Source organism: Schistocerca gregaria, unplaced genomic scaffold (genome assembly GCF_023897955.1).
Source record: "Schistocerca gregaria isolate iqSchGreg1 unplaced genomic scaffold, iqSchGreg1.2 ptg000445l, whole genome shotgun sequence".
Taxonomy (NCBI): domain Eukaryota; kingdom Metazoa; phylum Arthropoda; class Insecta; order Orthoptera; family Acrididae; genus Schistocerca; species Schistocerca gregaria.
The window spans coordinates 788177-813533 of record NW_026061867.1 but is presented as its reverse complement, the minus strand read 5'-3'; the positions used below and the strand labels follow the sequence as shown (position 1 = coordinate 813533).

General features: G+C 49.0%; 44 non-coding genes across 44 annotated transcripts; all 44 read right to left on the bottom strand.

The window, feature by feature from the left end:
• Positions 1-508: 508 nt before the first annotated feature.
• Trnas-uga (transfer RNA serine (anticodon UGA)) lies at positions 509-590 on the bottom strand. Its single transcript has one exon. It is a non-coding gene; the product is annotated as a tRNA-Ser (tRNA).
• A 708-nt stretch (positions 591-1298) lies between these two features.
• On the bottom strand, positions 1299-1380 carry Trnas-cga (transfer RNA serine (anticodon CGA)). Its single transcript has one exon. It is a non-coding gene; the product is annotated as a tRNA-Ser (tRNA).
• A 137-nt stretch (positions 1381-1517) lies between these two features.
• Trnak-uuu (transfer RNA lysine (anticodon UUU)) lies at positions 1518-1590 on the bottom strand. Its single transcript has one exon. It is a non-coding gene; the product is annotated as a tRNA-Lys (tRNA).
• A 536-nt stretch (positions 1591-2126) lies between these two features.
• Positions 2127-2199, bottom strand: Trnaf-gaa (transfer RNA phenylalanine (anticodon GAA)). Its single transcript has one exon. It is a non-coding gene; the product is annotated as a tRNA-Phe (tRNA).
• A 584-nt stretch (positions 2200-2783) lies between these two features.
• On the bottom strand, positions 2784-2865 carry Trnas-uga (transfer RNA serine (anticodon UGA)). Its single transcript has one exon. It is a non-coding gene; the product is annotated as a tRNA-Ser (tRNA).
• A 708-nt stretch (positions 2866-3573) lies between these two features.
• On the bottom strand, positions 3574-3655 carry Trnas-cga (transfer RNA serine (anticodon CGA)). Its single transcript has one exon. It is a non-coding gene; the product is annotated as a tRNA-Ser (tRNA).
• Positions 3656-3792: 137 nt separating this feature from the next.
• On the bottom strand, positions 3793-3865 carry Trnak-uuu (transfer RNA lysine (anticodon UUU)). The gene has a single exon. It is a non-coding gene; the product is annotated as a tRNA-Lys (tRNA).
• Positions 3866-4401: 536 nt separating this feature from the next.
• Positions 4402-4474, bottom strand: Trnaf-gaa (transfer RNA phenylalanine (anticodon GAA)). The gene has a single exon. It is a non-coding gene; the product is annotated as a tRNA-Phe (tRNA).
• Positions 4475-5058: 584 nt separating this feature from the next.
• On the bottom strand, positions 5059-5140 carry Trnas-uga (transfer RNA serine (anticodon UGA)). Its single transcript has one exon. It is a non-coding gene; the product is annotated as a tRNA-Ser (tRNA).
• A 708-nt stretch (positions 5141-5848) lies between these two features.
• Positions 5849-5930, bottom strand: Trnas-cga (transfer RNA serine (anticodon CGA)). Its single transcript has one exon. It is a non-coding gene; the product is annotated as a tRNA-Ser (tRNA).
• Positions 5931-6067: 137 nt separating this feature from the next.
• Positions 6068-6140, bottom strand: Trnak-uuu (transfer RNA lysine (anticodon UUU)). The gene has a single exon. It is a non-coding gene; the product is annotated as a tRNA-Lys (tRNA).
• Positions 6141-6676: 536 nt separating this feature from the next.
• Positions 6677-6749, bottom strand: Trnaf-gaa (transfer RNA phenylalanine (anticodon GAA)). Its single transcript has one exon. It is a non-coding gene; the product is annotated as a tRNA-Phe (tRNA).
• Positions 6750-7333: 584 nt separating this feature from the next.
• Positions 7334-7415, bottom strand: Trnas-uga (transfer RNA serine (anticodon UGA)). The gene has a single exon. It is a non-coding gene; the product is annotated as a tRNA-Ser (tRNA).
• A 708-nt stretch (positions 7416-8123) lies between these two features.
• On the bottom strand, positions 8124-8205 carry Trnas-cga (transfer RNA serine (anticodon CGA)). The gene has a single exon. It is a non-coding gene; the product is annotated as a tRNA-Ser (tRNA).
• Positions 8206-8342: 137 nt separating this feature from the next.
• On the bottom strand, positions 8343-8415 carry Trnak-uuu (transfer RNA lysine (anticodon UUU)). Its single transcript has one exon. It is a non-coding gene; the product is annotated as a tRNA-Lys (tRNA).
• A 536-nt stretch (positions 8416-8951) lies between these two features.
• Positions 8952-9024, bottom strand: Trnaf-gaa (transfer RNA phenylalanine (anticodon GAA)). The gene has a single exon. It is a non-coding gene; the product is annotated as a tRNA-Phe (tRNA).
• Positions 9025-9608: 584 nt separating this feature from the next.
• Trnas-uga (transfer RNA serine (anticodon UGA)) lies at positions 9609-9690 on the bottom strand. The gene has a single exon. It is a non-coding gene; the product is annotated as a tRNA-Ser (tRNA).
• Positions 9691-10398: 708 nt separating this feature from the next.
• Positions 10399-10480, bottom strand: Trnas-cga (transfer RNA serine (anticodon CGA)). The gene has a single exon. It is a non-coding gene; the product is annotated as a tRNA-Ser (tRNA).
• A 137-nt stretch (positions 10481-10617) lies between these two features.
• Positions 10618-10690, bottom strand: Trnak-uuu (transfer RNA lysine (anticodon UUU)). Its single transcript has one exon. It is a non-coding gene; the product is annotated as a tRNA-Lys (tRNA).
• Positions 10691-11226: 536 nt separating this feature from the next.
• Trnaf-gaa (transfer RNA phenylalanine (anticodon GAA)) lies at positions 11227-11299 on the bottom strand. The gene has a single exon. It is a non-coding gene; the product is annotated as a tRNA-Phe (tRNA).
• Positions 11300-11883: 584 nt separating this feature from the next.
• On the bottom strand, positions 11884-11965 carry Trnas-uga (transfer RNA serine (anticodon UGA)). Its single transcript has one exon. It is a non-coding gene; the product is annotated as a tRNA-Ser (tRNA).
• A 708-nt stretch (positions 11966-12673) lies between these two features.
• Trnas-cga (transfer RNA serine (anticodon CGA)) lies at positions 12674-12755 on the bottom strand. Its single transcript has one exon. It is a non-coding gene; the product is annotated as a tRNA-Ser (tRNA).
• Positions 12756-12892: 137 nt separating this feature from the next.
• Positions 12893-12965, bottom strand: Trnak-uuu (transfer RNA lysine (anticodon UUU)). Its single transcript has one exon. It is a non-coding gene; the product is annotated as a tRNA-Lys (tRNA).
• A 536-nt stretch (positions 12966-13501) lies between these two features.
• Trnaf-gaa (transfer RNA phenylalanine (anticodon GAA)) lies at positions 13502-13574 on the bottom strand. Its single transcript has one exon. It is a non-coding gene; the product is annotated as a tRNA-Phe (tRNA).
• Positions 13575-14158: 584 nt separating this feature from the next.
• Trnas-uga (transfer RNA serine (anticodon UGA)) lies at positions 14159-14240 on the bottom strand. Its single transcript has one exon. It is a non-coding gene; the product is annotated as a tRNA-Ser (tRNA).
• Positions 14241-14948: 708 nt separating this feature from the next.
• Positions 14949-15030, bottom strand: Trnas-cga (transfer RNA serine (anticodon CGA)). The gene has a single exon. It is a non-coding gene; the product is annotated as a tRNA-Ser (tRNA).
• Positions 15031-15167: 137 nt separating this feature from the next.
• Trnak-uuu (transfer RNA lysine (anticodon UUU)) lies at positions 15168-15240 on the bottom strand. The gene has a single exon. It is a non-coding gene; the product is annotated as a tRNA-Lys (tRNA).
• Positions 15241-15776: 536 nt separating this feature from the next.
• Trnaf-gaa (transfer RNA phenylalanine (anticodon GAA)) lies at positions 15777-15849 on the bottom strand. Its single transcript has one exon. It is a non-coding gene; the product is annotated as a tRNA-Phe (tRNA).
• Positions 15850-16433: 584 nt separating this feature from the next.
• On the bottom strand, positions 16434-16515 carry Trnas-uga (transfer RNA serine (anticodon UGA)). Its single transcript has one exon. It is a non-coding gene; the product is annotated as a tRNA-Ser (tRNA).
• A 708-nt stretch (positions 16516-17223) lies between these two features.
• Trnas-cga (transfer RNA serine (anticodon CGA)) lies at positions 17224-17305 on the bottom strand. Its single transcript has one exon. It is a non-coding gene; the product is annotated as a tRNA-Ser (tRNA).
• A 137-nt stretch (positions 17306-17442) lies between these two features.
• Positions 17443-17515, bottom strand: Trnak-uuu (transfer RNA lysine (anticodon UUU)). The gene has a single exon. It is a non-coding gene; the product is annotated as a tRNA-Lys (tRNA).
• A 536-nt stretch (positions 17516-18051) lies between these two features.
• Trnaf-gaa (transfer RNA phenylalanine (anticodon GAA)) lies at positions 18052-18124 on the bottom strand. The gene has a single exon. It is a non-coding gene; the product is annotated as a tRNA-Phe (tRNA).
• A 584-nt stretch (positions 18125-18708) lies between these two features.
• Trnas-uga (transfer RNA serine (anticodon UGA)) lies at positions 18709-18790 on the bottom strand. Its single transcript has one exon. It is a non-coding gene; the product is annotated as a tRNA-Ser (tRNA).
• Positions 18791-19498: 708 nt separating this feature from the next.
• Positions 19499-19580, bottom strand: Trnas-cga (transfer RNA serine (anticodon CGA)). The gene has a single exon. It is a non-coding gene; the product is annotated as a tRNA-Ser (tRNA).
• A 137-nt stretch (positions 19581-19717) lies between these two features.
• Trnak-uuu (transfer RNA lysine (anticodon UUU)) lies at positions 19718-19790 on the bottom strand. Its single transcript has one exon. It is a non-coding gene; the product is annotated as a tRNA-Lys (tRNA).
• Positions 19791-20326: 536 nt separating this feature from the next.
• On the bottom strand, positions 20327-20399 carry Trnaf-gaa (transfer RNA phenylalanine (anticodon GAA)). The gene has a single exon. It is a non-coding gene; the product is annotated as a tRNA-Phe (tRNA).
• A 584-nt stretch (positions 20400-20983) lies between these two features.
• On the bottom strand, positions 20984-21065 carry Trnas-uga (transfer RNA serine (anticodon UGA)). The gene has a single exon. It is a non-coding gene; the product is annotated as a tRNA-Ser (tRNA).
• A 708-nt stretch (positions 21066-21773) lies between these two features.
• Trnas-cga (transfer RNA serine (anticodon CGA)) lies at positions 21774-21855 on the bottom strand. Its single transcript has one exon. It is a non-coding gene; the product is annotated as a tRNA-Ser (tRNA).
• A 137-nt stretch (positions 21856-21992) lies between these two features.
• Positions 21993-22065, bottom strand: Trnak-uuu (transfer RNA lysine (anticodon UUU)). Its single transcript has one exon. It is a non-coding gene; the product is annotated as a tRNA-Lys (tRNA).
• Positions 22066-22601: 536 nt separating this feature from the next.
• Positions 22602-22674, bottom strand: Trnaf-gaa (transfer RNA phenylalanine (anticodon GAA)). Its single transcript has one exon. It is a non-coding gene; the product is annotated as a tRNA-Phe (tRNA).
• A 584-nt stretch (positions 22675-23258) lies between these two features.
• Positions 23259-23340, bottom strand: Trnas-uga (transfer RNA serine (anticodon UGA)). The gene has a single exon. It is a non-coding gene; the product is annotated as a tRNA-Ser (tRNA).
• Positions 23341-24048: 708 nt separating this feature from the next.
• Trnas-cga (transfer RNA serine (anticodon CGA)) lies at positions 24049-24130 on the bottom strand. Its single transcript has one exon. It is a non-coding gene; the product is annotated as a tRNA-Ser (tRNA).
• A 137-nt stretch (positions 24131-24267) lies between these two features.
• On the bottom strand, positions 24268-24340 carry Trnak-uuu (transfer RNA lysine (anticodon UUU)). Its single transcript has one exon. It is a non-coding gene; the product is annotated as a tRNA-Lys (tRNA).
• A 536-nt stretch (positions 24341-24876) lies between these two features.
• Positions 24877-24949, bottom strand: Trnaf-gaa (transfer RNA phenylalanine (anticodon GAA)). The gene has a single exon. It is a non-coding gene; the product is annotated as a tRNA-Phe (tRNA).
• Positions 24950-25357: the final 408 nt, after the last annotated feature.

The following is a 25357-nucleotide window of genomic DNA, read 5'->3' as shown; positions in this document are numbered from 1 at the left end:
ATAAGACATAGGGACGCTGAAAGGCGAGCAGCAGATGCAGTGAAGTACCACACACATTTCTTCTGATTCCATCATCGTAAGAAGCAAACATGTCGACTCGATTCATGTAATATTGACTTCGCTTTCTCTAGAAAACCTATGCTATATCGATGCCACGTGCAACTCGTGTGCAGAGAACGAGACACAAGAAGGAGTGAGCCTCTCTACCATGTGAGAGGCAGTATCTAGCAGATACACACGCTAAAACATTTGACTTGCGTTAGCTCATAAATTGCTACACGTAACTGTCTGCAAGCTAAAATGGACACATCTGCACTGCCCAGAGAGGCGACACTTGCACTCACACCTGGTGGACGGCAGTGTGACGAGGCGATGAGCTGTGGCTTCTGGGTGCCACTGTAGCGCTGCAGCCAATAATACTGCACATTGCCGGCGACCCACGTGTTTAGTAGTGACGCAACTGCTAGAATGCAGCTGAACGCCCATCTTTTGAGAGCTACAAAATTTCCGCAGTCGGCAGGACTCGAACCTACGCTCCCAGAGGGAATCTGATTTCAAGTCAGACGCCTTAACCACTCGGCCACGACTGCCGGTAGCAGTAGCGTCTTCCGACACGTGAAAGTGCACCTTTAGAAGCAATCCAATGGCAGAAAGCGGCGTGGCCTCACTCTTTTCTGTAGTGTTTCCATTGCCAGCACATTAGCCGTTACGAAAGTGTATTAATTTTCTCCTAGACATGGCGTTGAACCCAACACCCTTTGGTTGAAAATCAAACGCTCTACCGACTGAGCTATCGTACAGCTGTGTGGCATGCGAGTGATTCGCATGACGTAATTACTGGCTTATGGCTCCAATGGCGACTTCACCGACTTCCCACTGACGCACCGCTGACGCTAGTTTTCTGTCGTCTTAAGTGGTCGACATACTTGCAAGTAGCTGCGAGATCTTAAGAAAAGAAACGCTGCACCATTGCTTTTTCCGCACTCGAATGACCGAATTGCGATTCTTAAAAAAGAGAGAAATGAATGTTGGCTCTGTCCAACGCTTCCAAGCACGTCTGTGTACTCACGAACTCGGCGTCGACGCGAGAAAATGACGGGAGCGCACTCGTGGGCCTGCGACGGCTTTCTGCAGTCCCAGCGTCAGTGAGAGGAGAACCGGTAGCCACAGTAAGCAGCAGCCGTCGCGACACTCAGTATTGTTAAACGGAAATTTTCGTCTTGTTGAAGATGGCGCCATCGGTTTGCAACCGCGTTCACGTGTGTGAAAATATTTGCTCCTCTTTACGCAAAATCGCACGCAGCCGGTAGGATTCGAACCTACGCTCCCAGAGGGAATCTGATTTCGAGTCAGACGCCTTAACCACTCGGCCACGACTGCCCGTAGGTCGAAGTTCTCCGACACATGCAACTTCTACGGTTTAAAGCTATGTGGCATCAGAAAACGGCGTAGCTGCATTCTTTTCCGTAGTGTTTCCACCGCTACCAGAGGAATCGCTACCAAAGTATTAAAATTTCCGCCCGAACAGGGACTTGAACCCTGGACCCTTAGGTTAAAAGCCTAATGCTCTACCGACTGAGCTATCCGGGCTCACACGACAGTAGAGAACATCCCACGATGCACAGCTGTACATTGACTCATGTCCTTCACAGCTGTGCTATCGCTGCATGGAGCTGTTACTAATTAAACGTCGCCTGAATGCTGTCTACAAACGTGTCGCGCTAAGCTCGTAGCAGACTATCGAAGAATGCTGACACACGATGCAAAAACAAACCGCAGCAGTCGTTAGGTCTCATACGTTGGAGTAGAGGATTTACGTGTTTTGTCGACACTCACTGAGTAATTGGAAATTTCACAAGCATTTCGAATGCAATGCTTCCCACGTTTTCGCTCATTTCACGGTTCCGTTGGAGACGTTCTTCACCTCCTGACACAAAAAAAGGAACGCAGTCGGTAGGACTTTTCGTATTTTCTTACTTCTCAGGGAGTTGCCTACTGTGTTCCTCTTACGGCAAGCACTAGACAACCTGAACAGTTACAGGATAGAGTCATTTTTGTTATCGGCTGTACCTACATCATCACAGACTCGGAGCAATTCCATTGGCATCAGCTTCAAAACATACGCTTGCCGAAACCCGGGATCGAACCAGGGACCTTTAGATCTTCAGTCTAACGCTCTCCCAACTGAGCTATTTCGGCTCACACCTAAGTCCGCAGATTTGCGCGTCTTCGTTAACCTCTGAATCGCCGCCAATTTCACAGTCATCTTCGTCTGATAAGACATAGGGACGCTGAAAGGCGAGCAGCAGATGCAGTGAAGTACCACACACATTTCTTCTGATTCCATCATCGTAAGAAGCAAACATGTCGACTCGATTCATGTAATATTGACTTCGCTTTCTCTAGAAAACCTATGCTATATCGATGCCACGTGCAACTCGTGTGCAGAGAACGAGACACAAGAAGGAGTGAGCCTCTCTACCATGTGAGAGGCAGTATCTAGCAGATACACACGCTAAAACATTTGACTTGCGTTAGCTCATAAATTGCTACACGTAACTGTCTGCAAGCTAAAATGGACACATCTGCACTGCCCAGAGAGGCGACACTTGCACTCACACCTGGTGGACGGCAGTGTGACGAGGCGATGAGCTGTGGCTTCTGGGTGCCACTGTAGCGCTGCAGCCAATAATACTGCACATTGCCGGCGACCCACGTGTTTAGTAGTGACGCAACTGCTAGAATGCAGCTGAACGCCCATCTTTTGAGAGCTACAAAATTTCCGCAGTCGGCAGGACTCGAACCTACGCTCCCAGAGGGAATCTGATTTCAAGTCAGACGCCTTAACCACTCGGCCACGACTGCCGGTAGCAGTAGCGTCTTCCGACACGTGAAAGTGCACCTTTAGAAGCAATCCAATGGCAGAAAGCGGCGTGGCCTCACTCTTTTCTGTAGTGTTTCCATTGCCAGCACATTAGCCGTTACGAAAGTGTATTAATTTTCTCCTAGACATGGCGTTGAACCCAACACCCTTTGGTTGAAAATCAAACGCTCTACCGACTGAGCTATCGTACAGCTGTGTGGCATGCGAGTGATTCGCATGACGTAATTACTGGCTTATGGCTCCAATGGCGACTTCACCGACTTCCCACTGACGCACCGCTGACGCTAGTTTTCTGTCGTCTTAAGTGGTCGACATACTTGCAAGTAGCTGCGAGATCTTAAGAAAAGAAACGCTGCACCATTGCTTTTTCCGCACTCGAATGACCGAATTGCGATTCTTAAAAAAGAGAGAAATGAATGTTGGCTCTGTCCAACGCTTCCAAGCACGTCTGTGTACTCACGAACTCGGCGTCGACGCGAGAAAATGACGGGAGCGCACTCGTGGGCCTGCGACGGCTTTCTGCAGTCCCAGCGTCAGTGAGAGGAGAACCGGTAGCCACAGTAAGCAGCAGCCGTCGCGACACTCAGTATTGTTAAACGGAAATTTTCGTCTTGTTGAAGATGGCGCCATCGGTTTGCAACCGCGTTCACGTGTGTGAAAATATTTGCTCCTCTTTACGCAAAATCGCACGCAGCCGGTAGGATTCGAACCTACGCTCCCAGAGGGAATCTGATTTCGAGTCAGACGCCTTAACCACTCGGCCACGACTGCCCGTAGGTCGAAGTTCTCCGACACATGCAACTTCTACGGTTTAAAGCTATGTGGCATCAGAAAACGGCGTAGCTGCATTCTTTTCCGTAGTGTTTCCACCGCTACCAGAGGAATCGCTACCAAAGTATTAAAATTTCCGCCCGAACAGGGACTTGAACCCTGGACCCTTAGGTTAAAAGCCTAATGCTCTACCGACTGAGCTATCCGGGCTCACACGACAGTAGAGAACATCCCACGATGCACAGCTGTACATTGACTCATGTCCTTCACAGCTGTGCTATCGCTGCATGGAGCTGTTACTAATTAAACGTCGCCTGAATGCTGTCTACAAACGTGTCGCGCTAAGCTCGTAGCAGACTATCGAAGAATGCTGACACACGATGCAAAAACAAACCGCAGCAGTCGTTAGGTCTCATACGTTGGAGTAGAGGATTTACGTGTTTTGTCGACACTCACTGAGTAATTGGAAATTTCACAAGCATTTCGAATGCAATGCTTCCCACGTTTTCGCTCATTTCACGGTTCCGTTGGAGACGTTCTTCACCTCCTGACACAAAAAAAGGAACGCAGTCGGTAGGACTTTTCGTATTTTCTTACTTCTCAGGGAGTTGCCTACTGTGTTCCTCTTACGGCAAGCACTAGACAACCTGAACAGTTACAGGATAGAGTCATTTTTGTTATCGGCTGTACCTACATCATCACAGACTCGGAGCAATTCCATTGGCATCAGCTTCAAAACATACGCTTGCCGAAACCCGGGATCGAACCAGGGACCTTTAGATCTTCAGTCTAACGCTCTCCCAACTGAGCTATTTCGGCTCACACCTAAGTCCGCAGATTTGCGCGTCTTCGTTAACCTCTGAATCGCCGCCAATTTCACAGTCATCTTCGTCTGATAAGACATAGGGACGCTGAAAGGCGAGCAGCAGATGCAGTGAAGTACCACACACATTTCTTCTGATTCCATCATCGTAAGAAGCAAACATGTCGACTCGATTCATGTAATATTGACTTCGCTTTCTCTAGAAAACCTATGCTATATCGATGCCACGTGCAACTCGTGTGCAGAGAACGAGACACAAGAAGGAGTGAGCCTCTCTACCATGTGAGAGGCAGTATCTAGCAGATACACACGCTAAAACATTTGACTTGCGTTAGCTCATAAATTGCTACACGTAACTGTCTGCAAGCTAAAATGGACACATCTGCACTGCCCAGAGAGGCGACACTTGCACTCACACCTGGTGGACGGCAGTGTGACGAGGCGATGAGCTGTGGCTTCTGGGTGCCACTGTAGCGCTGCAGCCAATAATACTGCACATTGCCGGCGACCCACGTGTTTAGTAGTGACGCAACTGCTAGAATGCAGCTGAACGCCCATCTTTTGAGAGCTACAAAATTTCCGCAGTCGGCAGGACTCGAACCTACGCTCCCAGAGGGAATCTGATTTCAAGTCAGACGCCTTAACCACTCGGCCACGACTGCCGGTAGCAGTAGCGTCTTCCGACACGTGAAAGTGCACCTTTAGAAGCAATCCAATGGCAGAAAGCGGCGTGGCCTCACTCTTTTCTGTAGTGTTTCCATTGCCAGCACATTAGCCGTTACGAAAGTGTATTAATTTTCGCCTAGACATGGCGTTGAACCCAACACCCTTTGGTTGAAAATCAAACGCTCTACCGACTGAGCTATCGTACAGCTGTGTGGCATGCGAGTGATTCGCATGACGTAATTACTGGCTTATGGCTCCAATGGCGACTTCACCGACTTCCCACTGACGCACCGCTGACGCTAGTTTTCTGTCGTCTTAAGTGGTCGACATACTTGCAAGTAGCTGCGAGATCTTAAGAAAAGAAACGCTGCACCATTGCTTTTTCCGCACTCGAATGACCGAATTGCGATTCTTAAAAAAGAGAGAAATGAATGTTGGCTCTGTCCAACGCTTCCAAGCACGTCTGTGTACTCACGAACTCGGCGTCGACGCGAGAAAATGACGGGAGCGCACTCGTGGGCCTGCGACGGCTTTCTGCAGTCCCAGCGTCAGTGAGAGGAGAACCGGTAGCCACAGTAAGCAGCAGCCGTCGCGACACTCAGTATTGTTAAACGGAAATTTTCGTCTTGTTGAAGATGGCGCCATCGGTTTGCAACCGCGTTCACGTGTGTGAAAATATTTGCTCCTCTTTACGCAAAATCGCACGCAGCCGGTAGGATTCGAACCTACGCTCCCAGAGGGAATCTAATTTCGAATCAGACGCCTTAACCACTCGGCCACGACTGCCCGTAGGTCGAGGTTCTCCGACACATGCAACTTCTGCGGTTTAAAGCTATGTGGCATCAGAAAACGGCGTAGCTGCATTCTTTTCCGTAGTGTTTCCACCGCTACCAGAGGAATCGCTACCAAAGTATTAAAATTTCCGCCCGAACAGGGACTTGAACCCTGGACCCTTAGGTTAAAAGCCTAATGCTCTACCGACTGAGCTATCCGGGCTCACACGACAGTAGAGAACATCCCACGATGCACAGCTGTACATTGACTCATGTCCTTCACAGCTGTGCTATCGCTGCATGGAGCTGTTACTAATTAAACGTCGCCTGAATGCTGTCTACAAACGTGTCGCGCTAAGCTCGTAGCAGACTATCGAAGAATGCTGACACACGATGCAAAAACAAACCGCAGCAGTCGTTAGGTCTCATACGTTGGAGTAGAGGATTTACGTGTTTTGTCGACACTCACTGAGTAATTGGAAATTTCACAAGCATTTCGAATGCAATGCTTCCCACGTTTTCGCTCATTTCACGGTTCCGTTGGAGACGTTCTTCACCTCCTGACACAAAAAAAGGAACGCAGTCGGTAGGACTTTTCGTATTTTCTTACTTCTCAGGGAGTTGCCTACTGTGTTCCTCTTACGGCAAGCACTAGACAACCTGAACAGTTACAGGATAGAGTCATTTTTGTTATCGGCTGTACCTACATCATCACAGACTCGGAGCAATTCCATTGGCATCAGCTTCAAAACATACGCTTGCCGAAACCCGGGATCGAACCAGGGACCTTTAGATCTTCAGTCTAACGCTCTCCCAACTGAGCTATTTCGGCTCACACCTAAGTCTGCAGATTTGCGCGTCTTCGTTAACCTCTGAATCGCCGCCAATTTCACAGTCATCTTCGTCTGATAAGACATAGGGACGCTGAAAGGCGAGCAGCAGATGCAGTGAAGTACCACACACATTTCTTCTGATTCCATCATCGTAAGAAGCAAACATGTCGACTCGATTCATGTAATATTGACTTCGCTTTCTCTAGAAAACCTATGCTATATCGATGCCACGTGCAACTCGTGTGCAGAGAACGAGACACAAGAAGGAGTGAGCCTCTCTACCATGTGAGAGGCAGTATCTAGCAGATACACACGCTAAAACATTTGACTTGCGTTAGCTCATAAATTGCTACACGTAACTGTCTGCAAGCTAAAATGGACACATCTGCACTGCCCAGAGAGGCGACACTTGCACTCACACCTGGTGGACGGCAGTGTGACGAGGCGATGAGCTGTGGCTTCTGGGTGCCACTGTAGCGCTGCAGCCAATAATACTGCACATTGCCGGCGACCCACGTGTTTAGTAGTGACGCAACTGCTAGAATGCAGCTGAACGCCCATCTTTTGAGAGCTACAAAATTTCCGCAGTCGGCAGGACTCGAACCTACGCTCCCAGAGGGAATCTGATTTCAAGTCAGACGCCTTAACCACTCGGCCACGACTGCCGGTAGCAGTAGCGTCTTCCGACACGTGAAAGTGCACCTTTAGAAGCAATCCAATGGCAGAAAGCGGCGTGGCCTCACTCTTTTCTGTAGTGTTTCCATTGCCAGCACATTAGCCGTTACGAAAGTGTATTAATTTTCTCCTAGACATGGCGTTGAACCCAACGCCCTTTGGTTGAAAATCAAACGCTCTACCGACTGAGCTATCGTACAGCTGTGTGGCATGCGAGTGATTCGCATGACGTAATTACTGGCTTATGGCTCCAATGGCGACTTCACCGACTTCCCACTGACGCACCGCTGACGCTAGTTTTCTGTCGTCTTAAGTGGTCGACATACTTGCAAGTAGCTGCGAGATCTTAAGAAAAGAAACGCTGCACCATTGCTTTTTCCGCACTCGAATGACCGAATTGCGATTCTTAAAAAAGAGAGAAATGAATGTTGGCTCTGTCCAACGCTTCCAAGCACGTCTGTGTACTCACGAACTCGGCGTCGACGCGAGAAAATGACGGGAGCGCACTCGTGGGCCTGCGACGGCTTTCTGCAGTCCCAGCGTCAGTGAGAGGAGAACCGGTAGCCACAGTAAGCAGCAGCCGTCGCGACACTCAGTATTGTTAAACGGAAATTTTCGTCTTGTTGAAGATGGCGCCATCGGTTTGCAACCGCGTTCACGTGTGTGAAAATATTTGCTCCTCTTTACGCAAAATCGCACGCAGCCGGTAGGATTCGAACCTACGCTCCCAGAGGGAATCTGATTTCGAGTCAGACGCCTTAACCACTCGGCCACGACTGCCCGTAGGGCGAGGTTCTCCGACACATGCAACTTCTACGGTTTAAAGCTATGTGGCATCAGAAAACGGCGTAGCTGCATTCTTTTCCGTAGTGTTTCCACCGCTACCAGAGGAATCGCTACCAAAGTATTAAAATTTCCGCCCGAACAGGGACTTGAACCCTGGACCCTTAGGTTAAAAGCCTAATGCTCTACCGACTGAGCTATCCGGGCTCACACGACAGTAGAGAACATCCCACGATGCACAGCTGTACATTGACTCATGTCCTTCACAGCTGTGCTATCGCTGCATGGAGCTGTTACTAATTAAACGTCGCCTGAATGCTGTCTACAAACGTGTCGCGCTAAGCTCGTAGCAGACTATCGAAGAATGCTGACACACGATGCAAAAACAAACCGCAGCAGTCGTTAGGTCTCATACGTTGGAGTAGAGGATTTACGTGTTTTGTCGACACTCACTGAGTAATTGGAAATTTCACAAGCATTTCGAATGCAATGCTTCCCACGTTTTCGCTCATTTCACGGTTCCGTTGGAGACGTTCTTCACCTCCTGACACAAAAAAAGGAACGCAGTCGGTAGGACTTTTCGTATTTTCTTACTTCTCAGGGAGTTGCCTACTGTGTTCCTCTTACGGCAAGCACTAGACAACCTGAACAGTTACAGGATAGAGTCATTTTTGTTATCGGCTGTACCTACATCATCACAGACTCGGAGCAATTCCATTGGCATCAGCTTCAAAACATACGCTTGCCGAAACCCGGGATCGAACCAGGGACCTTTAGATCTTCAGTCTAACGCTCTCCCAACTGAGCTATTTCGGCTCACACCTAAGTCCGCAGATTTGCGCGTCTTCGTTAACCTCTGAATCGCCGCCAATTTCACAGTCATCTTCGTCTGATAAGACATAGGGACGCTGAAAGGCGAGCAGCAGATGCAGTGAAGTACCACACACATTTCTTCTGATTCCATCATCGTAAGAAGCAAACATGTCGACTCGATTCATGTAATATTGACTTCGCTTTCTCTAGAAAACCTATGCTATATCGATGCCACGTGCAACTCGTGTGCAGAGAACGAGACACAAGAAGGAGTGAGCCTCTCTACCATGTGAGAGGCAGTATCTAGCAGATACACACGCTAAAACATTTGACTTGCGTTAGCTCATAAATTGCTACACGTAACTGTCTGCAAGCTAAAATGGACACATCTGCACTGCCCAGAGAGGCGACACTTGCACTCACACCTGGTGGACGGCAGTGTGACGAGGCGATGAGCTGTGGCTTCTGGGTGCCACTGTAGCGCTGCAGCCAATAATACTGCACATTGCCGGCGACCCACGTGTTTAGTAGTGACGCAACTGCTAGAATGCAGCTGAACGCCCATCTTTTGAGAGCTACAAAATTTCCGCAGTCGGCAGGACTCGAACCTACGCTCCCAGAGGGAATCTGATTTCAAGTCAGACGCCTTAACCACTCGGCCACGACTGCCGGTAGCAGTAGCGTCTTCCGACACGTGAAAGTGCACCTTTAGAAGCAATCCAATGGCAGAAAGCGGCGTGGCCTCACTCTTTTCTGTAGTGTTTCCATTGCCAGCACATTAGCCGTTACGAAAGTGTATTAATTTTCTCCTAGACATGGCGTTGAACCCAACGCCCTTTGGTTGAAAATCAAACGCTCTACCGACTGAGCTATCGTACAGCTGTGTGGCATGCGAGTGATTCGCATGACGTAATTACTGGCTTATGGCTCCAATGGCGACTTCACCGACTTCCCACTGACGCACCGCTGACGCTAGTTTTCTGTCGTCTTAAGTGGTCGACATACTTGCAAGTAGCTGCGAGATCTTAAGAAAAGAAACGCTGCACCATTGCTTTTTCCGCACTCGAATGACCGAATTGCGATTCTTAAAAAAGAGAGAAATGAATGTTGGCTCTGTCCAACGCTTCCAAGCACGTCTGTGTACTCACGAACTCGGCGTCGACGCGAGAAAATGACGGGAGCGCACTCGTGGGCCTGCGACGGCTTTCTGCAGTCCCAGCGTCAGTGAGAGGAGAACCGGTAGCCACAGTAAGCAGCAGCCGTCGCGACACTCAGTATTGTTAAACGGAAATTTTCGTCTTGTTGAAGATGGCGCCATCGGTTTGCAACCGCGTTCACGTGTGTGAAAATATTTGCTCCTCTTTACGCAAAATCGCACGCAGCCGGTAGGATTCGAACCTACGCTCCCAGAGGGAATCTAATTTCGAATCAGACGCCTTAACCACTCGGCCACGACTGCCCGTAGGTCGAGGTTCTCCGACACATGCAACTTCTGCGGTTTAAAGCTATGTGGCATCAGAAAACGGCGTAGCTGCATTCTTTTCCGTAGTGTTTCCACCGCTACCAGAGGAATCGCTACCAAAGTATTAAAATTTCCGCCCGAACAGGGACTTGAACCCTGGACCCTTAGGTTAAAAGCCTAATGCTCTACCGACTGAGCTATCCGGGCTCACACGACAGTAGAGAACATCCCACGATGCACAGCTGTACATTGACTCATGTCCTTCACAGCTGTGCTATCGCTGCATGGAGCTGTTACTAATTAAACGTCGCCTGAATGCTGTCTACAAACGTGTCGCGCTAAGCTCGTAGCAGACTATCGAAGAATGCTGACACACGATGCAAAAACAAACCGCAGCAGTCGTTAGGTCTCATACGTTGGAGTAGAGGATTTACGTGTTTTGTCGACACTCACTGAGTAATTGGAAATTTCACAAGCATTTCGAATGCAATGCTTCCCACGTTTTCGCTCATTTCACGGTTCCGTTGGAGACGTTCTTCACCTCCTGACACAAAAAAAGGAACGCAGTCGGTAGGACTTTTCGTATTTTCTTACTTCTCAGGGAGTTGCCTACTGTGTTCCTCTTACGGCAAGCACTAGACAACCTGAACAGTTACAGGATAGAGTCATTTTTGTTATCGGCTGTACCTACATCATCACAGACTCGGAGCAATTCCATTGGCATCAGCTTCAAAACATACGCTTGCCGAAACCCGGGATCGAACCAGGGACCTTTAGATCTTCAGTCTAACGCTCTCCCAACTGAGCTATTTCGGCTCACACCTAAGTCCGCAGATTTGCGCGTCTTCGTTAACCTCTGAATCGCCGCCAATTTCACAGTCATCTTCGTCTGATAAGACATAGGGACGCTGAAAGGCGAGCAGCAGATGCAGTGAAGTACCACACACATTTCTTCTGATTCCATCATCGTAAGAAGCAAACATGTCGACTCGATTCATGTAATATTGACTTCGCTTTCTCTAGAAAACCTATGCTATATCGATGCCACGTGCAACTCGTGTGCAGAGAACGAGACACAAGAAGGAGTGAGCCTCTCTACCATGTGAGAGGCAGTATCTAGCAGATACACACGCTAAAACATTTGACTTGCGTTAGCTCATAAATTGCTACACGTAACTGTCTGCAAGCTAAAATGGACACATCTGCACTGCCCAGAGAGGCGACACTTGCACTCACACCTGGTGGACGGCAGTGTGACGAGGCGATGAGCTGTGGCTTCTGGGTGCCACTGTAGCGCTGCAGCCAATAATACTGCACATTGCCGGCGACCCACGTGTTTAGTAGTGACGCAACTGCTAGAATGCAGCTGAACGCCCATCTTTTGAGAGCTACAAAATTTCCGCAGTCGGCAGGACTCGAACCTACGCTCCCAGAGGGAATCTGATTTCAAGTCAGACGCCTTAACCACTCGGCCACGACTGCCGGTAGCAGTAGCGTCTTCCGACACGTGAAAGTGCACCTTTAGAAGCAATCCAATGGCAGAAAGCGGCGTGGCCTCACTCTTTTCTGTAGTGTTTCCATTGCCAGCACATTAGCCGTTACGAAAGTGTATTAATTTTCTCCTAGACATGGCGTTGAACCCAACACCCTTTGGTTGAAAATCAAACGCTCTACCGACTGAGCTATCGTACAGCTGTGTGGCATGCGAGTGATTCGCATGACGTAATTACTGGCTTATGGCTCCAATGGCGACTTCACCGACTTCCCACTGACGCACCGCTGACGCTAGTTTTCTGTCGTCTTAAGTGGTCGACATACTTGCAAGTAGCTGCGAGATCTTAAGAAAAGAAACGCTGCACCATTGCTTTTTCCGCACTCGAATGACCGAATTGCGATTCTTAAAAAAGAGAGAAATGAATGTTGGCTCTGTCCAACGCTTCCAAGCACGTCTGTGTACTCACGAACTCGGCGTCGACGCGAGAAAATGACGGGAGCGCACTCGTGGGCCTGCGACGGCTTTCTGCAGTCCCAGCGTCAGTGAGAGGAGAACCGGTAGCCACAGTAAGCAGCAGCCGTCGCGACACTCAGTATTGTTAAACGGAAATTTTCGTCTTGTTGAAGATGGCGCCATCGGTTTGCAACCGCGTTCACGTGTGTGAAAATATTTGCTCCTCTTTACGCAAAATCGCACGCAGCCGGTAGGATTCGAACCTACGCTCCCAGAGGGAATCTAATTTCGAATCAGACGCCTTAACCACTCGGCCACGACTGCCCGTAGGTCGAGGTTCTCCGACACATGCAACTTCTGCGGTTTAAAGCTATGTGGCATCAGAAAACGGCGTAGCTGCATTCTTTTCCGTAGTGTTTCCACCGCTACCAGAGGAATCGCTACCAAAGTATTAAAATTTCCGCCCGAACAGGGACTTGAACCCTGGACCCTTAGGTTAAAAGCCTAATGCTCTACCGACTGAGCTATCCGGGCTCACACGACAGTAGAGAACATCCCACGATGCACAGCTGTACATTGACTCATGTCCTTCACAGCTGTGCTATCGCTGCATGGAGCTGTTACTAATTAAACGTCGCCTGAATGCTGTCTACAAACGTGTCGCGCTAAGCTCGTAGCAGACTATCGAAGAATGCTGACACACGATGCAAAAACAAACCGCAGCAGTCGTTAGGTCTCATACGTTGGAGTAGAGGATTTACGTGTTTTGTCGACACTCACTGAGTAATTGGAAATTTCACAAGCATTTCGAATGCAATGCTTCCCACGTTTTCGCTCATTTCACGGTTCCGTTGGAGACGTTCTTCACCTCCTGACACAAAAAAAGGAACGCAGTCGGTAGGACTTTTCGTATTTTCTTACTTCTCAGGGAGTTGCCTACTGTGTTCCTCTTACGGCAAGCACTAGACAACCTGAACAGTTACAGGATAGAGTCATTTTTGTTATCGGCTGTACCTACATCATCACAGACTCGGAGCAATTCCATTGGCATCAGCTTCAAAACATACGCTTGCCGAAACCCGGGATCGAACCAGGGACCTTTAGATCTTCAGTCTAACGCTCTCCCAACTGAGCTATTTCGGCTCACACCTAAGTCCGCAGATTTGCGCGTCTTCGTTAACCTCTGAATCGCCGCCAATTTCACAGTCATCTTCGTCTGATAAGACATAGGGACGCTGAAAGGCGAGCAGCAGATGCAGTGAAGTACCACACACATTTCTTCTGATTCCATCATCGTAAGAAGCAAACATGTCGACTCGATTCATGTAATATTGACTTCGCTTTCTCTAGAAAACCTATGCTATATCGATGCCACGTGCAACTCGTGTGCAGAGAACGAGACACAAGAAGGAGTGAGCCTCTCTACCATGTGAGAGGCAGTATCTAGCAGATACACACGCTAAAACATTTGACTTGCGTTAGCTCATAAATTGCTACACGTAACTGTCTGCAAGCTAAAATGGACACATCTGCACTGCCCAGAGAGGCGACACTTGCACTCACACCTGGTGGACGGCAGTGTGACGAGGCGATGAGCTGTGGCTTCTGGGTGCCACTGTAGCGCTGCAGCCAATAATACTGCACATTGCCGGCGACCCACGTGTTTAGTAGTGACGCAACTGCTAGAATGCAGCTGAACGCCCATCTTTTGAGAGCTACAAAATTTCCGCAGTCGGCAGGACTCGAACCTACGCTCCCAGAGGGAATCTGATTTCAAGTCAGACGCCTTAACCACTCGGCCACGACTGCCGGTAGCAGTAGCGTCTTCCGACACGTGAAAGTGCACCTTTAGAAGCAATCCAATGGCAGAAAGCGGCGTGGCCTCACTCTTTTCTGTAGTGTTTCCATTGCCAGCACATTAGCCGTTACGAAAGTGTATTAATTTTCTCCTAGACATGGCGTTGAACCCAACACCCTTTGGTTGAAAATCAAACGCTCTACCGACTGAGCTATCGTACAGCTGTGTGGCATGCGAGTGATTCGCATGACGTAATTACTGGCTTATGGCTCCAATGGCGACTTCACCGACTTCCCACTGACGCACCGCTGACGCTAGTTTTCTGTCGTCTTAAGTGGTCGACATACTTGCAAGTAGCTGCGAGATCTTAAGAAAAGAAACGCTGCACCATTGCTTTTTCCGCACTCGAATGACCGAATTGCGATTCTTAAAAAAGAGAGAAATGAATGTTGGCTCTGTCCAACGCTTCCAAGCACGTCTGTGTACTCACGAACTCGGCGTCGACGCGAGAAAATGACGGGAGCGCACTCGTGGGCCTGCGACGGCTTTCTGCAGTCCCAGCGTCAGTGAGAGGAGAACCGGTAGCCACAGTAAGCAGCAGCCGTCGCGACACTCAGTATTGTTAAACGGAAATTTTCGTCTTGTTGAAGATGGCGCCATCGGTTTGCAACCGCGTTCACGTGTGTGAAAATATTTGCTCCTCTTTACGCAAAATCGCACGCAGCCGGTAGGATTCGAACCTACGCTCCCAGAGGGAATCTAATTTCGAATCAGACGCCTTAACCACTCGGCCACGACTGCCCGTAGGTCGAGGTTCTCCGACACATGCAACTTCTGCGGTTTAAAGCTATGTGGCATCAGAAAACGGCGTAGCTGCATTCTTTTCCGTAGTGTTTCCACCGCTACCAGAGGAATCGCTACCAAAGTATTAAAATTTCCGCCCGAACAGGGACTTGAACCCTGGACCCTTAGGTTAAAAGCCTAATGCTCTACCGACTGAGCTATCCGGGCTCACACGACAGTAGAGAACATCCCACGATGCACAGCTGTACATTGACTCATGTCCTTCACAGCTGTGCTATCGCTGCATGGAGCTGTTACTAATTAAACGTCGCCTGAATGCTGTCTACAAACGTGTCGCGCTAAGCTCGTAGCAGACTATCGAAGAATGCTGACACACGATGCAAAAACAAACCGCAGCAGTCGTTAGGTCTCATACGTTGGAGTAGAGGATTTACGTGTTTTGTCGACACTCACTGAGTAATTGGAAATTTCACAAGCATTTCGAATGCAATGCTTCCCACGTTTTCGCTCATTTCACGGTTCCGTTGGAGACGTTCTTCACCTCCTGACACAAAAAAAGGAACGCAGTCGGTAGGACTTTTCGTATTTTCTTACTTCTCAGGGAGTTGCCTACTGTGTTCCTCTTACGGCAAGCACTAGACAACCTGAACAGTTACAGGATAGAGTCATTTTTGTTATCGGCTGTACCTACATCATCACAGACTCGGAGCAATTCCATTGGCATCAGCTTCAAAACATACGCTTGCCGAAACCCGGGATCGAACCAGGGACCTTTAGATCTTCAGTCTAACGCTCTCCCAACTGAGCTATTTCGGCTCACACCTAAGTCCGCAGATTTGCGCGTCTTCGTTAACCTCTGAATCGCCGCCAATTTCACAGTCATCTTCGTCTGATAAGACATAGGGACGCTGAAAGGCGAGCAGCAGATGCAGTGAAGTACCACACACATTTCTTCTGATTCCATCATCGTAAGAAGCAAACATGTCGACTCGATTCATGTAATATTGACTTCGCTTTCTCTAGAAAACCTATGCTATATCGATGCCACGTGCAACTCGTGTGCAGAGAACGAGACACAAGAAGGAGTGAGCCTCTCTACCATGTGAGAGGCAGTATCTAGCAGATACACACGCTAAAACATTTGACTTGCGTTAGCTCATAAATTGCTACACGTAACTGTCTGCAAGCTAAAATGGACACATCTGCACTGCCCAGAGAGGCGACACTTGCACTCACACCTGGTGGACGGCAGTGTGACGAGGCGATGAGCTGTGGCTTCTGGGTGCCACTGTAGCGCTGCAGCCAATAATACTGCACATTGCCGGCGACCCACGTGTTTAGTAGTGACGCAACTGCTAGAATGCAGCTGAACGCCCAAACACGCGATCTAGTGTAATTTCCGCAGTCGGCAGGACTCGAACCTACGCTCCCAGAGGGAATCTGATTTCAAGTCAGACGCCTTAACCACTCGGCCACGACTGCCGGTAGCAGTAGCGTCTTCCGACACGTGAAAGTGCACCTTTAGAAGCAATCCAATGGCAGAAAGCGGCGTGGCCTCACTCTTTTCTGTAGTGTTTCCATTGCCAGCACATTAGCCGTTACGAAAGTGTATTAATTTTCTCCTAGACATGGCGTTGAACCCAACACCCTTTGGTTGAAAATCAAACGCTCTACCGACTGAGCTATCGTACAGCTGTGTGGCATGCGAGTGATTCGCATGACGTAATTACTGGCTTATGGCTCCAATGGCGACTTCACCGACTTCCCACTGACGCACCGCTGACGCTAGTTTTCTGTCGTCTTAAGTGGTCGACATACTTGCAAGTAGCTGCGAGATCTTAAGAAAAGAAACGCTGCACCATTGCTTTTTCCGCACTCGAATGACCGAATTGCGATTCTTAAAAAAGAGAGAAATGAATGTTGGCTCTGTCCAACGCTTCCAAGCACGTCTGTGTACTCACGAACTCGGCGTCGACGCGAGAAAATGACGGGAGCGCACTCGTGGGCCTGCGACGGCTTTCTGCAGTCCCAGCGTCAGTGAGAGGAGAACCGGTAGCCACAGTAAGCAGCAGCCGTCGCGACACTCAGTATTGTTAAACGGAAATTTTCGTCTTGTTGAAGATGGCGCCATCGGTTTGCAACCGCGTTCACGTGTGTGAAAATATTTGCTCCTCTTTACGCAAAATCGCACGCAGCCGGTAGGATTCGAACCTACGCTCCCAGAGGGAATCTAATTTCGAATCAGACGCCTTAACCACTCGGCCACGACTGCCCGTAGGTCGAGGTTCTCCGACACATGCAACTTCTGCGGTTTAAAGCTATGTGGCATCAGAAAACGGCGTAGCTGCATTCTTTTCCGTAGTGTTTCCACCGCTACCAGAGGAATCGCTACCAAAGTATTAAAATTTCCGCCCGAACAGGGACTTGAACCCTGGACCCTTAGGTTAAAAGCCTAATGCTCTACCGACTGAGCTATCCGGGCTCACACGACAGTAGAGAACATCCCACGATGCACAGCTGTACATTGACTCATGTCCTTCACAGCTGTGCTATCGCTGCATGGAGCTGTTACTAATTAAACGTCGCCTGAATGCTGTCTACAAACGTGTCGCGCTAAGCTCGTAGCAGACTATCGAAGAATGCTGACACACGATGCAAAAACAAACCGCAGCAGTCGTTAGGTCTCATACGTTGGAGTAGAGGATTTACGTGTTTTGTCGACACTCACTGAGTAATTGGAAATTTCACAAGCATTTCGAATGCAATGCTTCCCACGTTTTCGCTCATTTCACGGTTCCGTTGGAGACGTTCTTCACCTCCTGACACAAAAAAAGGAACGCAGTCGGTAGGACTTTTCGTATTTTCTTACTTCTCAGGGAGTTGCCTACTGTGTTCCTCTTACGGCAAGCACTAGACAACCTGAACAGTTACAGGATAGAGTCATTTTTGTTATCGGCTGTACCTACATCATCACAGACTCGGAGCAATTCCATTGGCATCAGCTTCAAAACATACGCTTGCCGAAACCCGGGATCGAACCAGGGACCTTTAGATCTTCAGTCTAACGCTCTCCCAACTGAGCTATTTCGGCTCACACCTAAGTCCGCAGATTTGCGCGTCTTCGTTAACCTCTGAATCGCCGCCAATTTCACAGTCATCTTCGTCTGATAAGACATAGGGACGCTGAAAGGCGAGCAGCAGATGCAGTGAAGTACCACACACATTTCTTCTGATTCCATCATCGTAAGAAGCAAACATGTCGACTCGATTCATGTAATATTGACTTCGCTTTCTCTAGAAAACCTATGCTATATCGATGCCACGTGCAACTCGTGTGCAGAGAACGAGACACAAGAAGGAGTGAGCCTCTCTACCATGTGAGAGGCAGTATCTAGCAGATACACACGCTAAAACATTTGACTTGCGTTAGCTCATAAATTGCTACACGTAACTGTCTGCAAGCTAAAATGGACACATCTGCACTGCCCAGAGAGGCGACACTTGCACTCACACCTGGTGGACGGCAGTGTGACGAGGCGATGAGCTGTGGCTTCTGGGTGCCACTGTAGCGCTGCAGCCAATAATACTGCACATTGCCGGCGACCCACGTGTTTAGTAGTGACGCAACTGCTAGAATGCAGCTGAACGCCCATCTTTTGAGAGCTACAAAATTTCCACAGTCGGCAGGACTCGAACCTACGCTCCCAGAGGGAATCTGATTTCAAGTCAGACGCCTTAACCACTCGGCCACGACTGCCGGTAGCAGTAGCGTCTTCCGACACGTGAAAGTGCACCTTTAGAAGCAATCCAATGGCAGAAAGCGGCGTGGCCTCACTCTTTTCTGTAGTGTTTCCATTGCCAGCACATTAGCCGTTACGAAAGTGTATTAATTTTCTCCTAGACATGGCGTTGAACCCAACACCCTTTGGTTGAAAATCAAACGCTCTACCGACTGAGCTATCGTACAGCTGTGTGGCTCTGTCTCGCGTGTGTTGACGTAATTACTGGCTTATGGCTCCAATGGCGACTTCACCGACTTCCCACTGACGCACCGCTGACGCTAGTTTTCTGTCGTCTTAAGTGGTCGACATACTTGCAAGTAGCTGCGAGATCTTAAGAAAAGAAACGCTGCACCATTGCTTTTTCCGCACTCGAATGACCGAATTGCGATTCTTAAAAAAGAGAGAAATGAATGTTGGCTCTGTCCAACGCTTCCAAGCACGTCTGTGTACTCACGAACTCGGCGTCGACGCGAGAAAATGACGGGAGCGCACTCGTGGGCCTGCGACGGCTTTCTGCAGTCCCAGCGTCAGTGAGAGGAGAACCGGTAGCCACAGTAAGCAGCAGCCGTCGCGACACTCAGTATTGTTAAACGGAAATTTTCGTCTTGTTGAAGATGGCGCCATCGGTTTGCAACCGCGTTCACGTGTGTGAAAATATTTGCTCCTCTTTACGCAAAATCGCACGCAGCCGGTAGGATTCGAACCTACGCTCCCAGAGGGAATCTGATTTCGAGTCAGACGCCTTAACCACTCGGCCACGACTGCCCGTAGGTCGAAGTTCTCCGACACATGCAACTTCTACGGTTTAAAGCTATGTGGCATCAGAAAACGGCGTAGCTGCATTCTTTTCCGTAGTGTTTCCACCGCTACCAGAGGAATCGCTACCAAAGTATTAAAATTTCCGCCCGAACAGGGACTTGAACCCTGGACCCTTAGGTTAAAAGCCTAATGCTCTACCGACTGAGCTATCCGGGCTCACACGACAGTAGAGAACATCCCACGATGCACAGCTGTACATTGACTCATGTCCTTCACAGCTGTGCTATCGCTGCATGGAGCTGTTACTAATTAAACGTCGCCTGAATGCTGTCTACAAACGTGTCGCGCTAAGCTCGTAGCAGACTATCGAAGAATGCTGACACACGATGCAAAAACAAACCGCAGCAGTCGTTAGGTCTCATACGTTGGAGTAGAGGATTTACGTGTTTTGTCGACACTCACTGAGTAATTGGAAATTTCACAAGCATTTCGAATGCAATGCTTCCCACGTTTTCGCTCATTTCACGGTTCCGTTGGAGACGTTCTTCACCTCCTGACACAAAAAAAGGAACGCAGTCGGTAGGACTTTTCGTATTTTCTTACTTCTCAGGGAGTTGCCTACTGTGTTCCTCTTACGGCAAGCACTAGACAACCTGAACAGTTACAGGATAGAGTCATTTTTGTTATCGGCTGTACCTACATCATCACAGACTCGGAGCAATTCCATTGGCATCAGCTTCAAAACATACGCTTGCCGAAACCCGGGATCGAACCAGGGACCTTTAGATCTTCAGTCTAACGCTCTCCCAACTGAGCTATTTCGGCTCACACCTAAGTCCGCAGATTTGCGCGTCTTCGTTAACCTCTGAATCGCCGCCAATTTCACAGTCATCTTCGTCTGATAAGACATAGGGACGCTGAAAGGCGAGCAGCAGATGCAGTGAAGTACCACACACATTTCTTCTGATTCCATCATCGTAAGAAGCAAACATGTCGACTCGATTCATGTAATATTGACTTCGCTTTCTCTAGAAAACCTATGCTATATCGATGCCACGTGCAACTCGTGTGCAGAGAACGAGACACAAGAAGGAGTGAGCCTCTCTACCATGTGAGAGGCAGTATCTAGCAGATACACACGCTAAAACATTTGACTTGCGTTAGCTCATAAATTGCTACACGTAACTGTCTGCAAGCTAAAATGGACACATCTGCACTGCCCAGAGAGGCGACACTTGCACTCACACCTGGTGGACGGCAGTGTGACGAGGCGATGAGCTGTGGCTTCTGGGTGCCACTGTAGCGCTGCAGCCAATAATACTGCACATTGCCGGCGACCCACGTGTTCAGTAGTGACGCAACTGCTAGAATGCAGCTGAACGCCCATCTTTTGAGAGCTACAAAATTTCCGCAGTCGGCAGGACTCGAACCTACGCTCCCAGAGGGAATCTGATTTCAAGTCAGACGCCTTAACCACTCGGCCACGACTGCCGGTAGCAGTAGCGTCTTCCGACACGTGAAAGTGCACCTTTAGAAGCAATCCAATGGCAGAAAGCGGCGTGGCCTCACTCTTTTCTGTAGTGTTTCCATTGCCAGCACATTAGCCGTTACGAAAGTGTATTAATTTTCTCCTAGACATGGCGTTGAACCCAACACCCTTTGGTTGAAAATCAAACGCTCTACCGACTGAGCTATCGTACAGCTGTGTGGCATGCGAGTGATTCGCATGACGTAATTACTGGCTTATGGCTCCAATGGCGACTTCACCGACTTCCCACTGACGCACCGCTGACGCTAGTTTTCTGTCGTCTTAAGTGGTCGACATACTTGCAAGTAGCTGCGAGATCTTAAGAAAAGAAACGCTGCACCATTGCTTTTTCCGCACTCGAATGACCGAATTGCGATTCTTAAAAAAGAGAGAAATGAATGTTGGCTCTGTCCAACGCTTCCAAGCACGTCTGTGTACTCACGAACTCGGCGTCGACGCGAGAAAATGACGGGAGCGCACTCGTGGGCCTGCGACGGCTTTCTGCAGTCCCAGCGTCAGTGAGAGGAGAACCGGTAGCCACAGTAAGCAGCAGCCGTCGCGACACTCAGTATTGTTAAACGGAAATTTTCGTCTTGTTGAAGATGGCGCCATCGGTTTGCAACCGCGTTCACGTGTGTGAAAATATTTGCTCCTCTTTACGCAAAATCGCACGCAGCCGGTAGGATTCGAACCTACGCTCCCAGAGGGAATCTAATTTCGAATCAGACGCCTTAACCACTCGGCCACGACTGCCCGTAGGTCGAGGTTCTCCGACACATGCAACTTCTGCGGTTTAAAGCTATGTGGCATCAGAAAACGGCGTAGCTGCATTCTTTTCCGTAGTGTTTCCACCGCTACCAGAGGAATCGCTACCAAAGTATTAAAATTTCCGCCCGAACAGGGACTTGAACCCTGGACCCTTAGGTTAAAAGCCTAATGCTCTACCGACTGAGCTATCCGGGCTCACACGACAGTAGAGAACATCCCACGATGCACAGCTGTACATTGACTCATGTCCTTCACAGCTGTGCTATCGCTGCATGGAGCTGTTACTAATTAAACGTCGCCTGAATGCTGTCTACAAACGTGTCGCGCTAAGCTCGTAGCAGACTATCGAAGAATGCTGACACACGATGCAAAAACAAACCGCAGCAGTCGTTAGGTCTCATACGTTGGAGTAGAGGATTTACGTGTTTTGTCGACACTCACTGAGTAATTGGAAATTTCACAAGCATTTCGAATGCAATGCTTCCCACGTTTTCGCTCATTTCACGGTTCCGTTGGAGACGTTCTTCACCTCCTGACACAAAAAAAGGAACGCAGTCTGTAGGACTTTTCGTATTTTCTTACTTCTCAGGGAGTTGCCTACTGTGTTCCTCTTACGGCAAGCACTAGACAACCTGAACAGTTACAGGATAGAGTCATTTTTGTTATCGGCTGTACCTACATCATCACAGACTCGGAGCAATTCCATTGGCATCAGCTTCAAAACATACGCTTGCCGAAACCCGGGATCGAACCAGGGACCTTTAGATCTTCAGTCTAACGCTCTCCCAACTGAGCTATTTCGGCTCACACCTAAGTCCGCAGATTTGCGCGTCTTCGTTAACCTCTGAATCGCCGCCAATTTCACAGTCATCTTCGTCTGATAAGACATAGGGACGCTGAAAGGCGAGCAGCAGATGCAGTGAAGTACCACACACATTTCTTCTGATTCCATCATCGTAAGAAGCAAACATGTCGACTCGATTCATGTAATATTGACTTCGCTTTCTCTAGAAAACCTATGCTATATCGATGCCACGTGCAACTCGTGTGCAGAGAACGAGACACAAGAAGGAGTGAGCCTCTCTACCATGTGAGAGGCAGTATCTAGCAGATACACACGCTAAAACATTTGACTTGCGTTAGCTCATAAATTGCTACACGTAACTGTCTGCAAGCTAAAATGGACACATCTGCACTGCCCAGAGAGGCGACACTTGCACTCACACCTGGTGGACGGCAGTGTGACGAGGCGATGAGCTGTGGCTTCTGGGTGCCACTGTAGCGCTGCAGCCAATAATACTGCACATTGCCGGCGACCCACGTGTTTAGTAGTGACGCAACTGCTAGAATGCAGCTGAACGCCCATCTTTTGAGAGCTACAAAATTTCCGCAGTCGGCAGGACTCGAACCTACGCTCCCAGAGGGAATCTGATTTCAAGTCAGACGCCTTAACCACTCGGCCACGACTGCCGGTAGCAGTAGCGTCTTCCGACACGTGAAAGTGCACCTTTAGAAGCAATCCAATGGCAGAAAGCGGCGTGGCCTCACTCTTTTCTGTAGTGTTTCCATTGCCAGCACATTAGCCGTTACGAAAGTGTATTAATTTTCTCCTAGACATGGCGTTGAACCCAACACCCTTTGGTTGAAAATCAAACGCTCTACCGACTGAGCTATCGTACAGCTGTGTGGCATGCGAGTGATTCGCATGACGTAATTACTGGCTTACGGCTCCAATGGCGACTTCACCGACTTCCCACTGACGCACCGCTGACGCTAGTTTTCTGTCGTCTTAAGTGGTCGACATACTTGCAAGTAGCTGCGAGATCTTAAGAAAAGAAACGCTGCACCATTGCTTTTTCCGCACTCGAATGACCGAATTGCGATTCTTAAAAAAGAGAGAAATGAATGTTGGCTCTGTCCAACGCTTCCAAGCACGTCTGTGTACTCACGAACTCGGCGTCGACGCGAGAAAATGACGGGAGCGCACTCGTGGGCCTGCGACGGCTTTCTGCAGTCCCAGCGTCAGTGAGAGGAGAACCGGTAGCCACAGTAAGCAGCAGCCGTCGCGACACTCAGTATTGTTAAACGGAAATTTTCGTCTTGTTGAAGATGGCGCCATCGGTTTGCAACCGCGTTCACGTGTGTGAAAATATTTGCTCCTCTTTACGCAAAATCGCACGCAGCCGGTAGGATTCGAACCTACGCTCCCAGAGGGAATCTAATTTCGAATCAGACGCCTTAACCACTCGGCCACGACTGCCCGTAGGTCGAGGTTCTCCGACACATGCAACTTCTACGGTTTAAAGCTATGTGGCATCAGAAAACGGCGTAGCTGCATTCTTTTCCGTAGTGTTTCCACCGCTACCAGAGGAATCGCTACCAAAGTATTAAAATTTCCGCCCGAACAGGGACTTGAACCCTGGACCCTTAGGTTAAAAGCCTAATGCTCTACCGACTGAGCTATCCGGGCTCACACGACAGTAGAGAACATCCCACGATGCACAGCTGTACATTGACTCATGTCCTTCACAGCTGTGCTATCGCTGCATGGAGCTGTTACTAATTAAACGTCGCCTGAATGCTGTCTACAAACGTGTCGCGCTAAGCTCGTAGCAGACTATCGAAGAATGCTGACACACGATGCAAAAACAAACCGCAGCAGTCGTTAGGTCTCATACGTTGGAGTAGAGGATTTACGTGTTTTGTCGACACTCACTGAGTAATTGGAAATTTCACAAGCATTTCGAATGCAATGCTTCCCACGTTTTCGCTCATTTCACGGTTCCGTTGGAGACGTTCTTCACCTCCTGACACAAAAAAAGGAACGCAGTCTGTAGGACTTTTCGTATTTTCTTACTTCTCAGGGAGTTGCCTACTGTGTTCCTCTTACGGCAAGCACTAGACAACCTGAACAGTTACAGGATAGAGTCATTTTTGTTATCGGCTGTACCTACATCATCACAGACTCGGAGCAATTCCATTGGCATCAGCTTCAAAACATACGCTTGCCGAAACCCGGGATCGAACCAGGGACCTTTAGATCTTCAGTCTAACGCTCTCCCAACTGAGCTATTTCGGCTCACACCTAAGTCCGCAGATTTGCGCGTCTTCGTTAACCTCTGAATCGCCGCCAATTTCACAGTCATCTTCGTCTGATAAGACATAGGGACGCTGAAAGGCGAGCAGCAGATGCAGTGAAGTACCACACACATTTCTTCTGATTCCATCATCGTAAGAAGCAAACATGTCGACTCGATTCATGTAATATTGACTTCGCTTTCTCTAGAAAACCTATGCTATATCGATGCCACGTGCAACTCGTGTGCAGAGAACGAGACACAAGAAGGAGTGAGCCTCTCTACCATGTGAGAGGCAGTATCTAGCAGATACACACGCTAAAACATTTGACTTGCGTTAGCTCATAAATTGCTACACGTAACTGTCTGCAAGCTAAAATGGACACATCTGCACTGCCCAGAGAGGCGAC